General features: G+C 51.9%; 1 protein-coding gene across 5 annotated transcripts in view; it reads right to left on the reverse strand.

Moving 5' to 3' along the window:
* Positions 1-14,165, reverse strand: part of TTC17 (tetratricopeptide repeat domain 17) — a 2,246,693-nt gene that overhangs the window by 448,041 nt on the left and 1,784,487 nt on the right. The window lies entirely within an intron of this gene.

A 14,165-nucleotide genomic window follows, 5' to 3' on the forward strand; every position in this document is an offset into this window, starting at 1 on the left:
CCTTTCACACTTCCGGTTGACACTGGAGGCGAAGAGATCCAGTTGAGGGGTCCCCCAAAGGGCGAAGATCTCCAGGAGAATCTCCTGAGCCAGCTCCCACTCGTGAGAGATCGTGCTCTGCCTGCTCAGAGCGTCCACCGTCTCGTCGTCTCCGGCCAGATGAACAGCCAAGATCGAAACTTCCTGCTGGATGGCCCAGAACTCGAGCTGCATCGCCTCCCTGCACAGAGGAAGTGACCCTGCCCCCCCTTTTTGTTGAGGTAGTGCATGGCCACCGTGTTGTCCGTTAGGATCAGGACACTCTTCCTTGCACAGTCGGCAGAAAAGCCTTCAGGGCTAGCCTGATGGCCCTCAGCTCCAACAGATTAATATGGAGTATGGACTCCGACGGAGACCAACGACCGCTGACTCAACTCGTTGGCATGAGCTCCCCATCCCGTGAGGGATGCGTCCGTCACGATCGTCACCTCCGGCCAGGGAAGCCAAAACGGAGCCCCCTTCATCGGATTGCCTTCAACGGCCCACCACAGAAGGTCCTGGGCGACCGAGGGCGGCACCTGAACAGGGTCCGACATCCTGCCGGAAGATTGCGACCACTGCATCTTGAGTGCCCACTGCAAAGATCTCATCCGCAGACAAGCCTCTGGCACCAGAAGAATGCAGGATGCCATGAGGCCGTGCAACCTCAGGAACTCGAACGCCGGGAGCGTCTGGGCAAGTTGAAACGTGTGCACCATCTGCTGAATGTGAAGAGCCCTCAACTGGGTAGGAAAACACAGCCCCAGGGATGTGTCGAGCACTACTCTGATGTACTGGAGCCGCTGTGTTGCCATCAAATGGGACTTCTTTAAATTGAGGGAGAAGCCCAGCTTGTGAAGGGAGTGGCAGGTGACGGATAAATCCAGGACTTGCTCGGGAGAGCTCCCCCTGATCAACCAATCGTCCAGGTAGGGGTAGACGTGAATCCCCCCTTTCCTGAGATGCGCTGCCACCACCACCATGAGCTTGGTGAAAACCCTCGGGGCGGGGGTCAATCCGAATGGCATGACCTGAAACTGAAAGTGCGAGTCGCCAACCGCAAACCTCAGGTACTTCTTGTGCTTGGGATAGATCGGCACATGGAAGTAAGCGTCCTTGAGGTTGAGAGACTCCAACCAATCCTTAAGTTGAAGGGCCTGGAGGACTTGAGAGAGAGTAACCATCTTGAACTTGTCCTTCCTGAGGAGTTGTTCAAACCGTGCAAGTCCATGATGGGTCTCAATCCCCCGTCTTTCTTCGAAATCAAAAAATAAGGGGAATACCATCCCTTGTTCCTCTCAGCTACAGGCACCAGTTCTATGGCGCCTTTCTCCAGCAGGGCTTGAATTTCCTGCGCAAGGAGCGGATCCGGACTCTTCAAAGAGAGGTTCCCAGGTGGATTGTCGTGAGGCCTCTGCCGAAAGAGAAGACAGTAGCCGTTGGTTATGATCTCCAGAACCCACACATCTGAAGCAATGGCACACCACTCTACAAGATGCTGCGCCAGCCTTCCCCCAACCGGCGAACCATGGGACATGGCCTCATGACTGAGTGGTAGCGGCTGCGGCGTTGCCTGAGGGCAAAGAGGCAAATGCCCGAGCGGCCTTGGCACCTCAAGTACCCTGTTTTCCACCTCTGGTACTCATACGGTGGCCTCTTTGACTGACCGCTACTCTCGCTTTACTGAAGGACGAGTAATAACGAAAGGAACCTCCCCTCCATTGTTGTCCCCTAGTACGAAAAGACGGAGGTTGTCGAACTGCAGCGCCCAACGACTTTGCTGCAGCTTTGGAGTGTCATGATCTCTGCTTCCAAAAGATCAGGACTTGCCCGACTCCCTTGGAAGCAGACCCATAACCCCGGTTCCGAGTGCCAGCCAGTCCCAATTGGGACCTTTTGGACCCTGTCCTGGCGCCAGTGGCACCAGGCTCATAAAGATGCCCAGTCCCAGCGCTGGAAGCGCCGGGCTCATAATGCTTGGGTGGACTTACCTGCAGCAGACCATGCTGCTTACTTACCTGCCAGTTGAACCGCTGATCCTCTTCTATTTGGGACTACTTTTCCTGTTGGGTGGGGCAGGAGCCACTCCCTAGGTTCAGAACACTGGAACTCTCCTGGAAAGCAGGAACTCTTTTCTTACCTAGGCGTGGCTGTGGAAGGAGACACCTAAGCACTACAGGAGGCTATTTAAACCACACCCGATGGATGAATCTTGCTTTGCGTTATTCTGCATTCTCTGCAGCAGAACGCTCATCGTGTCTTCTGCTTCTGATCCTGGGCCTAAGGGAACAAAGGCTTACCATCCTGGAATCCAGTCTTCAGCAGCACCTGTAAAGACAAAGAAAGAACAGGTTAGCACTACGGTCTTCAGTGGCAGCGCATCTCTTACCTGGTCCATCGGCTGTCACCAACGCCTCGCGCTGCATTCCGGCATCTGAAAGACAAAGGCTTACCTACTCTTCGCATGCTCCGGAGGTCTTCGCACTGCATTCCGGCATCTGAAAGACAAAAGCTTACCAGCTTTTCGCACGCTCCGGAGGCCTTCGGCGCTGCATCCCGCATCTGAAAGACAAAAGAAGGTGCGTTTAAAGACATTGGGCAACTTAATTACTCACGTGCCATTACTCCTTCCCACGCCGAATCCAGTGGGTATTCCAGCACCCTTCAGCTTCTCCAAAGCTCCGAACTTGTACCTGCAAGATAAAAGGGACAGTTAGTGCGCATCGTGAAGCAGGCTACAAGCACTTACTTACGTGCTTCCAGGCGCTTCTATTCCTCACGCGGGTTCGATCCTCAACTCTCATCAGCCCGCCATCCTCCATCGCCGGAACCCTGCAAAACAAGAGATATCATTACAAAAGACTTTTAAGACATTTGAAGTGCCCAGAACTTACCGTTCGTGCAGTAAATGACGGACAGCAGTCCTCTGAGGTCAAGAGGCCTGCACCCTTATCCAGTGAAGAAACTGGTTACGGCACCCTGCCCCGAGGCAGATGGAGAGCTCGGCGTTCACTTACCTAAGGTGAGGGCGTTAACCTTTGGGGTTCTACAGGAGAAGAGAAAGGGAAGAGGAGAGAGGCACCCAATAAACCCAGTTCATTAATCCCATATTTTCTATCTGCAGACATCTTACTCTTCGAGTCAGACATACAGTGCACAGAGGTCCAGCCCAAAGAGCCAACCGTGTGTTGCACATCACCTTTGAAGATACGGCATTCACCCAGTCAAGACCGGCTCCTCTGCGGGAATCAGGTGAGCGTTACATGGAGGTCTTCAACCTCTCAAGGTTCTCGTCAGCCTTGCTGCCAAAAAGAAGTTCACCGTCAAAGGGCATGTTGAGGAGCCGGGACTGCACATCAGGAATGAACCCCGACTTCCGCAACCACGCAAACCTGCGTATTACGGTGCTCGCCGCCATGGACCGGCTGACACAATCTGCCATGTCCAAACCCGACTGAACGGCCTCACACATGGCATCCTTGCCATCCTGGACCATAGAAAGGAAACCATACCGTTCAACCCCTTCGGGAATATGTTCAGCCGCTAATACAACACAGTTCCACAGAGTGTGTGAGAAAAGAGACAAGGCACATACGGTGCAAGCCGCCTGAAGCGCCATACCCCCTGAAGAAAACACTTTCTTCGCCCAGCCATCAAAACGTTTGTCGTCCCTATCCGGAGGGATGGTAGGATACGACGCCTGCTTTGCCGGGGCCGTAGCCGCCTGCAACATCAAACTCTCCGGAGTGGGGTGACTGGACAAGTAGCAGGGGTCGCTACTGGCTGGACGGTATTTTCACGACAAAGACTTGCCCACTGCCGGGAGACTCTCTAGAGCAGTCCAAGCCGCTGCCACCCTTCTCTGCAGAGCCATATGAAACGGCAGTACCGGGTCAGTGGGGGGACCAAGATCGAGGATGTCCGTGAGATCATCTTGAACAAACTCCCCTGGGGGAGTCGACCATCCCATGTACTCGGTGACCCGAGACATAAGGCGCCGGTATAAAGAATCGGCATGAGTGGCAGGCTCAGGCCTACAAAACTCCACCTCCGGAGAGGTGTCCAGTCCACTGGCATCATGCAGTGACTGCCTCAGGTCATCAAATTGGCTATGGCCCGAGAGAAGCTCATCTGGCACCGTAACCAAAACCAAGCCCTCATCAGAGCCCTCATCACCCTCTGAAATGTACTCCAGGCGGTGAGAGGAAGACACCTGGGGACCAAAGCTATGCCCGACCTTAGCCAGAGCCTTTCAAGGGGCTTCCCCCCGTGCCACGGGGCCCCTCCGACACCACCGCCTGAAGAGGCGTTGAGGGCAGCGAACGAATCGGCGCCAAGAGAATCGGCGTCGACGTCGAGAGAATGTGCATCGACACAGGCCTCGAAGTCAGTGCTGCGAGCGTGTCCTTCGACGACCTAGGTGCCGACAGCGTCGATGACCCCCTCGGAGGCAGAGCCTCGAGAGAGACCGTCGACGACCTTGGCGCCACATGCGTCAACATCTTCCTCGAAGACTGCACATGATCACGCGGTCTCGAGAGATTCGAGGACTGGGACCTGGAACAGGCATGGCGAGAACGGTTACCCTTGTCCGAGCGGGTCCTCTCCCACGAACCGTGCCGACCACCCGAGCCCGAAGGCGTGCGAGCAGTGTCTCTCGACCGATCACGACCGACCCAACTCGGAGGTGCGGATGGACCGGTGCCCTGCGATTCGAGAATCGCTAACATCATCTTCCCGAAGGAAGCCCATTTCTCCGGTGTCTCTTGCATGGTCGGATAACCGACCCACCGACGGGCGGAGTCCTCGGAAGAAGACGGGGAAGGCGACCAATGCCGGCGCTTCTGGGAATGCCTCGAAGAGGCAGAGGTGTGGCGAGACCGACTCCTGGAAGGAGACCCACTGGACCTCCGACGATGACGCAGACCTCGACTTCCGGGGCTTAGACACCCTACCTACCGACAACTTCTTTGTGCGCTCCCGCAAGACCTTGGCCGTGAGCGACTGGCAGTCGACACAGTCGTCCGTGTCGTGGGCCTCCCTGAGGCACCAGAGGGAGGCGTCGTGCGAGTCCGTTACCGACATCTTGGACCCAGAGTCCCCGCATTTCTTGAAGCCCGGACGTAGGGTTGACGACGAGGTAGACATCGTCACGAACAGGCTTTTTTACAAAACCGAACAGGTTCAAAGAACCGAGAAGATTACAACAGAAAATCCAAAGAGTCGAGGGCGTACCGAGATTCACGAAGCGAACACGTTCGCGGAAAAATCAGAACTGAGGCTACGGGCGTCGTGCGTCCTACTTATCACATCGGGTGACGTCGGCTGTCGGAGGAGGAGGTCCTCGGGGACGGCGCATCGACATCATCGACGTGGAAACATTTTCCGAAGCAGCACAGCTGTGGTGATTACTGTCAAAGATATGGAATACGTCGGAGGACCCAATCCCCTCGAAAGGTTATTACTCGTCAGGTACGAACCGTGTTGCAGCCACAGGCAAGCTTCTGCTTGCGGATGGCGATGGCAATGTTCCAATGGGTCCACAAAGAGGGTCCAAGGCAGGAGCAAACACGCAGTCTTCCCAGCCCAACAGCCACTTCTGATGGCACTTCCGATGCGATGGAAGGTGGATTGGAGGCTGGTCCGACAGGCTGAGCAGCTCCGAGAACCATGGTCTCACCTGGCCACCAAGGAGCTATCAGAATGAAGCTGAGGGGTCAGAACCCCCTTATCTTGCAGATCACCCTGTGCACCAGGGAGTGGGCGGAAATGCATATGCGTTCATGCTGTTCCACTGTAACTGTTAGGTGTTGCCCAGGGAGCCTAAGCCCTGCCCCTGCCAGGACGCAAACTGAGGGCACTTCCTGTGGTACGAAGTGGCGAAGAGATCCACCTGGGGATGCCCCCATCTGCTAAAGATCCCCTGAAGGACCTGATAGTTCAATTGACATTCATAATTGTCCGCATCCAATCTGCCGAGTCTGTCCATCTCCTGGTTGGACTCCCCCGGGTGGTGCATTGCCCTAAAGGGAACAAGCCCACTTCCAAATGCTGATGGCCAGGCTGCATATGGGAGGAGACCTGGTGCCAACCTGCTCATTGATGTAATACATGGTGGAATTGTCCGTTTGAATGAGGATCATCTTGCCACTGATAAATGGTAAGAATGCATTATGCGCGAGCCAGGTCGCCTTTAGCTCTAGCCAATTGATATGGGCCTCCTGTTCCTGAAGGGACCAGACTCCATCAACGCTGTGGTTGTCCAGGGTAGCTCTCCAAGGAGGAATCTGTGGTGATGGTAAGCTGTGGTGCTGATTGCCGGAAGGGTCTTCCTATCCGAAATTGCAGTCCGTGTTCCAAGGTGCTTCTCGAGAAAGGGAGGAATGCCGACTAGTTCCGCCTGGGAACCCCACTCCTGACTCCATGAAGCTGCGAAGTGCAGCAGCAATCTTCTCATTTTGAGCCTTGTATAAGGCACTGCCAGTAGACATGCCGCCATGATACCAAAGAGGTGCTGGTACCACCATGCTGAGGTCACTGCTCTGCTGAGAAAATGACCTGTGGCACTCTTGGCGGCTGTGATCTTGTCCTCAGAGGGAAAAACCCTCTCAGAGCTCCAGGCCCAGGAACGCCAGATTCTGCGTTGGCTGCAGCTGTGACTTCTTGAGATTGATGGAAAATTCCAATTTGTGTAGCGTATGCATGAGGGCGGAGGAGGTGTGCTGGATCGCCTCCGGGGATCTCGCCCTGTCGAGCCAGTCATCTAAGTACAGGTAGACATGGTGACTCTGGGCCCTGTGAAGGGCTGCCTCTGCATTTATAAGTCTGGTGAAGACCCTGGGGGCTGAATTGAGGCCAAAGGGTAGAACCTTGTATTGGAAATGGAAGCAGATGATCATAAACCTCAGAAAGGACGGATGAGGCTGCCAAATCGGGACGTGTAGGTACGCGTCCTTCAGATCCAGGGAGCACATCCAGTCTCCCTTGCACAGTGTCTCCGAAATAAGCGCTGGTGTAACCATCTTGAACTTTTGAAGAGGGAGGGAAAGGTTCAGGGTGGAAAGGTCCAACACAACTCTCAGGCCAGCCTGGTTCCTCTGGTGTATGGTGAAAATCCCAGAGTAGAAGCCTGAGCACCGCTGAGAGATTGAATTTCTTCCACTGCTTGGCTCTCCACGAGCGATCGAATTTCAGCCAAAAGAGTGGTTGTCCCAAGTGGAGAGGATAGAGGAGAGAGGAGAGGAAGGAACCAGTAGGAGGTAGCCCATGAACACTACAGGAGGGGCCACAAACCTTGCAGGCAAAATACGGTGCGTGAAGGGCAAGCCTGCCCCCCACTGGAGACAGGTGGACCCGGAGGGGAATGTCATTCCTTCTTTACCTCGGAGGCTGGTGCTGAGGAGGAGGGCTGAAAGAATCCCTTATTCCCTGCCTTATGTTTGCGGCAGTCCTCACTTGGAGATCGGTCCAGCTACCTGGACCTTCTATCCTGGAAGCCCCGGAAGCCACCGAAGACCCGCCCTTTGTCAGAATGCTGGTGCATCTGGCTGAACATCTTGGTCATGGACTAAAGGCTAAATAAGGATTTCGCAGTCTGCAAACTGTTCTTCTTATGAAGTTCCTCACCTGTGGCGGAATAGAAGAGGTTGCTACCCTCGAATGGAAGGTCCAATATGCGCTGCTGGACATCCAGGTTAAACTTGGTAGCCTGCAGCCAGGCAATCCTTCTCATGTCTGTGGCGATGCAAATGGCATGTCCTGAGGTGTCTATATGCGCCACTGTGGACTTCATGTTGTCTTGGGCCACCAACTTTGCTTCTGCCAACCCCGCCTTGAAGCGTGCCCGACTGGGCACCGGACGTTCCATCAGGCAGTCGTCTATTTCCCACCAAAGCCTCTAGTTAACGGCTGCGAGCATGGCGTCTGCATTCGCCTGACAAAGGTGCAGAGCCATGTTGGAGTAGACCACCTTTCCATACGCCTCCAAGATATTCTCCTCCTTGCCTAGCAGTGCTGAGGACGAGGTGGTTGAGAAAGACTGAGGCTTAGAGTAGAAGGAGGCTGCAGCAATCACCGAAGAGTGCGGTTGAGGGTGTGCCGACAGAAAGAGTGTATCCCCCTCCAATTGTCTGTACTTGGCGTCGAGGTGCAGATTGGTGCGCTGCGCCGAATGGGGTTTTAAGCCATCCTTTCTTGGCCAAGGCACAAAGCAACAACGTCCTTTTGCATTGGAATCCCTGTTCTAGCCGTGGGGCATAGAGTGAGGACTTCGAACAGGACCCCTGCCTCCAGTTGTTCAACCAGGGGTTGTGGATGCCCCAAGTATTCGGCCAGACCTGCAAGTCGATCATGGAAAGCCTTGGCTGAAGACGGCAGGTCAGGGGGGTCCTCCTTGTCTGTGTCCACCCGGGTGTCTGGCTGGTCAGGGACTGGTGGAGGAGTACTGGGCGCCGCAGGTTGACGTGTGGTGACCGGTGCTGGTGGCGGCTGCAGAGGCTGGTATGGAACCGCCTGTGTTGCAGGAGGCAGAGGAGCCAGAACTAGAGGGGCTGGCGCAGGCAGCAGAGGCTGCACGAGGGCCTGAAGCGCTGGAGCTATAGGAGGAATGACTATGGGCGCCAGGGGCGGAACAGGAGGTTGCATGTCCCTGATCACGGCCTGAAGGATGTTGCCCATCTGAAGGGATCTCATGAGCGTGAGGAGTATCTCGAAGAATCTGTCCTCAGGCCAGTTGGGGTGTAAGGTGGCGTAGGAGTAGGGCCCTAAGAATGCTGAGGTCTGGGCATACTCTGCCTTGTAGCCTGCGGGGTGTATCTGCTCTGCAACATTGCAGGATATGCAGTAGGCCACGTGCCTGCGTTGTGGTGCTTGCTGCACTGGGCCCGGCCTCCTCCAGGACTCTTGGCGGTGGAGCTGGAGGCCTATCCTGCACCTCAGGACGAGGCCTGGTAGGTGTTGTGCCCTCTGCGGTGCTGCCGGTAGCGCTGCATACATGCCCCCCCATCAAACACATTTCCGGTTGTAGGGCGTAGCCCCTCAGGTGGACACCCAGTAAAAACTGTGCGGTCCCTCAGCAACATCCCTGGTAGGTCAAGGCAGCTGAGGCAAAGAGCGTGGGTGTCTGACGTAGGGAAGAGCCCCTTGCAGGCTGGACACCTGCTGAATCCTAAAGACGTCGAATTGCGCCAGGGAAGAGCGGGTTGCCAGAGGATCGAGTACCTGAATAAAGACTTAAGACTAAAAACAAAAGACAGTATCTGGCGAAGAGAGCGTGGAATTACAAGGCCAAAGCCAAACTCAGGAGCGCTGGTGAAAGCGGGGCGCTCCTGTCGACGTAGAAAAGAGTACTGGGGAGTAGCACCGGTGGGCAGAGTCAGGGGAGCGCATGCTCTCAGGACCGCACTGCCGTGTGCCTCTAAATTTAAAGGGGAAGAAGATTATTTTTGGTGAAAAAGGTTCCATCTCCTGTCCCTAGTGAGGGACGCCCATGCAGTATGGAGAAAAAACGGGATGTAGGAGTACATATATAAAAATGCATTTAATCGCTAAAACAGTAAATGTGTTACATCAATTATAAAACCATTTCAACCAGGTTCAAAACTTCTTGCAGTGCATCAAATCAATTAAAAGCTAAATCTGAGGAACAGAATTTAAAACCATGTGTTCCTATCCACAGTAAGCATATTTCTTTCTCTTAGTATGATCCACCATGCGCTTGAGAGAAAACTGAAAATATTGTGTCCTCTTTGCAGGTCATTTTGCATATAGCATATACATCGCTTGGAGTGCGTGCCAAATGTTTGAGGAAGATGGGCTCTAACCACCGCTTTCTCACTGGCTGAAGTTTAGGGCAATATAAAAGAAAATGCATGTCAGACTCGACTTCTGAGGGGCAGAACGGACAGAATTTGGAAGTGTCGAGAGACCACGTACTCGTGATATCCGGTACAAGTAGGACATTTAGCCTAAATGTCACATTCAATACCCTATTTATTGTGACTAGGGAACAATTCATCAAGGTAGACACGAGGGCCCAAATTAACTTGGAAAGGGAGATCACCAAGAATTCCTGTCCGATTAGAGGATTCCGAGATCAAAGTCTCCAAATCAAAGATATCAAGCTTATTGTTTAAATCCTTGTTCATCTCTTTGGTAATTACAACATTGCAGTTCAGTGGGTGCTGCATCCCATTTATTAACAAAAAGGAACCTATGGGTTTGAATCACTTCTGTGATTTTCCACCAGAGGTCAGAATAACAGTATGAAGCATTTCATTGTAGTGCTGTAGACCATCAGATTTTTATTTAGCCTTAACCAATGGAAGAGGGGTTTACATAGGGCCTCAAATGTTACTCTTCTAACCCCGACTTCTAATAACAGTGGGGTCATTGGTGTACTGGCAGGTAAACCAAAAATGTGTTTAACTTATTTTCCACTTTGGTTAATAAGGAATCATCTTCAAAACCCCAGAGCTTGTTGCTGTTGAGGCAGGTAAGGCCTGGGCTTTGTTCTCTTCCAGGACAGTTATGGGGAGACTTCTGCCAGATTGGTTGCTTAAATTACTGAGTCTACCCCAACATCTTTTTAAGATAATCTCTCGTTTACTTGAAAGGCTCATTTTATGTTTTAGTTCCCGAATCCCAGATAATCATAGCAGCTCATTTGTTGGAGGAGGTCCCCTTCAATTACAATATATGTTAAATTTTTCAATTGGGTGACATACCATTACTCTTGTTTTAGACGATTGATAGAGAGTCTCCTTTCCCTATAGAATTCTCCCAGTGCTTGTTTGTGCCCATTTTTGGTCTTGAGATGAGCCCTGTAATCAGCATACATCAGTATGCCCACCTTCCATGTTGCTATTGAGGGAGCATCCGTGTTCATTTAAGAGATTGTCAGCACCAATTCATTAACAAACGAGGAAAAGCACATCCTTGCTGCACACCATTTACGACAGGAAAGGAATTGGTTCTTTTGCCGTCCTGTCAATAGCAGACTACATGATATGGCATTGATAACACACCTGTACACAAGTGTTTCTAGGCGCGACAAGACAACGAGGGGGAAACAAAGGGAGGACAAAATAATGATCTTACTAGGCCTTGTGTCATTCAGATCGCACAAGTGCAGGGAAGAGGGAAGCAAAGAAGTGCCAAGCGGGAGGGGGAAGTGCAGTTTACTGAAGTGCAGCCAGCAGGTGGCTCATAAGTGAAGAGAGAAGAGACTGTAGGGTTGCAGATACAGACCCTTAATTGCTGGGGAGCCCAGAGGCAGTGCAAGGGCAATTGGGCATGCAGGAGTCTGGGCCCAGGGTTCAGAGGATGACCAGGTGACCAGTACACAGAGAAATCAGGTGCATCAGCAGGGGAGAGGAAGAGAGAAGCCGGAAACGAAAAGGAAGGTCTTGAGTTGCTTCCGGAACCGAAGATGGTTCTGCTCAAGTTTGAGAGAGGCAGTGAGGCTGTTCCAGAGGGAGGCCCCAGCTGAGCAGATAGATCTGCCGCCAACTCTTTGCATGGAGAAGCGTCTGACCCCCAGAGTTGGAGGTGGATGAACAAAGAGCTCGAGAAGAAAGATGTTTTGGAAGAGAAAGGTGGAGATAGAACGGTCCCAGGCCCCAGAAAGCCTTGGGGATGATGCAGAGGGTCTTAAGTTGATCCTTGCAGCCACAGGGAGGTAGTGAAGAGATTTCAGAGCTGGAGAGATACGATGCCTGGGCTTGAGGCCAAGGACAAGTCTCGCAGAATTTTTCTGGACAAGTTGTAAAGGTCGAAGAGTACAGGCAGGAAGATTTAGAAAAAGGTTTTTGCAATAGTCCAGCCTAGAGATGACCAGAGCTCTGGAGACAGGTAAGAAAAGGAAGAATACCTTTGAGAGGTGCAGCTGATAGTTTGACCTCTTAGAGACATCAGAGATGCGAGGAGAAAAGGAGAGGGTGGAGTCGAAGAGGACACCAAGGTTCTTAGCCTCACAGGAAGGAGCAGGAAGAGGGCTTGAGTGGGTGGCCAGAGAGAGGGGAAATGAGGGAGTGGGTGTACAATGAGGAGGTCTTGGTCTTACTGGCATTAAGGCAGAGATCATTGGCGGATCACCATTCCTGAATTGCGGCCAGACAGTCTGGTATGAGCGAAGAAGCAGAGGTGGCTGAGGGGAGCCTGAAAGAGAGCAGAGTGTCACCCGCATAGCATTGAAAATTGGAGCAGAAAGTAGCAATGTGGTGGGCAAGAGGTTAGACCCATGGGTAACACCACAAGTAAAGAGAGCGATAGAAGAGAGGAAAGACCCCAGATGGACTGGAGAGGGTCGGTCGGTGAGAAAGGAGGTCAACCAGGCCAGGGCCTGATCTGTAATACCAAGGTTGTCGCAGAGACGATTGAGCAGGATGGCATGGTTGACCGCGTCAAAAGCAGAGGTAGATCGAGGAGAATGAAGACAGAAGGTAGATTAGAGTCAAGATTGTCACGGGTGTTCAGGAGAGCAGTTTCCGTGCTTCTGGCAGTTCTGAAGCCAGACTGGTGGTCATGGAGGCAACCAACAGATTCAGTATGTAGATTAAGCTGGGGGAGGGCCACCTTTTCCAAGAGTTTGACCAGGAAAGGAGTGATGGAGATCGGGCGATAGCCGGAGAGGAAGGATCGGACGAGGGCTTCTTTAGACGGGGGCATACAAAAGAGTGCTTAAGTGGGTTGGGGAAAGTTTCAGTGGCAAAGCAATGATTGCAGAAATCGGCCAAGGCTGGAGCAAGGGTGTCGATGTGGACCTTGATGGTTCTGGATGAGCAGGAGAGAACCTGCTTTGACAAGACTATCATAAACCGAGTTGTCTGGAAACATCATCAGGGGTGAATAGGGGAAAGTAGGAGGAGAGACAGCCCAGAAGTGGTAGAGGAGGAGGTAGAAGGGGTAGAGGAAAGGAGGGTGGACAGGATGTCCTGGGTTTTAGTAGTGAAATTAGAGTCCAAGGCCGTGCAGATGGCCTGGGAGGGAACAGGAGAGGTAGAAACTGCAGCAGTATTGGCCAGGTACTTACAGATTTTGAAAAGTTCGGTCGAGTTGCTAAATACTGCAGAGATGTAGGCGCTCTATTTAGAGAGGACAGAGAGGTTGTACTGCCTTTGGAGCAGGTGGAAAGCTAGTTTGTCAGGTGGTGTACCTGATGCACTTCACTTCCTATCCACCGCTCAACACATTTTGTTTTTTAAGGATGGTGAGGTCAGGATCATACCAAGAGTTCCACTGAGATTTGGGCTTCACGCAGATCCTCATGACAGGGGCAAGGACATCCAGAGTGTTCCAGACAGACTACAACTGAACTGTTCTAATACAGGTATTAAATAGGACATAGGATTTTGAGATCAATTATAATATTTCATAAAATAATTTGATCCACAGAGTCAAATGCAGACTTAAAATCTACAGAGACTAAAAGCAGTGGTTTCTTTTTGAGTCATGCATTTACTCTGGATCATAGAGAGGCAAAAGGTCTGATCGATCATGCCCATGCCCCTTTTAAAGACTGCCTGAAGGTTTGAGATAAGTCTAATTTTTTACCCATCGTATGTTTAAAAGTGTTTTCCTATACCTTTGAGAGGCTACCAATAAGACTAATGGGTCGGTAGTTCACTGGCAACTCTCTCGGTTCTTATATATGGGAATGATTTCGGCCTGCTGCAAGCTTGGCCGTGCATAATTAAAAGAGTTTAAGCAGTTAAACAGGAAAGAACTGGAATCCATAACTTTGGGTCTTCCCTAAAAAAGTCAATAGGGATCTTAACACCAGTTGCCTTACCTTTCTTTAGACTCATTGGTACCCTAAAGACGTCTGCTTGGCTGACTCAAAGCATCGGCTCGGCCCTGGGGTGTGCTTTCAGGGATATTGTGTAATTTCCATTGTTCAATACATATATGTTATGGTAATTGACATGCCAGTTATCTTTCAGAATGGATAGGTACGCTTCATGGTTGCTTAAAGAGGAACCTGATAATATGTTGGAAATAAGGTTCCGACATTCACAAAGATTCTTATTTTGGGAGACATATTCAGGGAGTCCTACTTGGTCTCCCACAGCCATTTTTTCTTGAAGTGAATAACATTCTTGTAGGTCATTCTAAGGATAGGAATTTGATTGGAGACTGCTAGTTTTTAT

Source organism: Ambystoma mexicanum, chromosome 11 (assembly GCF_040938575.1).
Source record: "Ambystoma mexicanum isolate Mex_15411 chromosome 11, UKY_AmexF1_1, whole genome shotgun sequence".
Lineage (NCBI taxonomy): Eukaryota > Metazoa > Chordata > Amphibia > Caudata > Ambystomatidae > Ambystoma > Ambystoma mexicanum.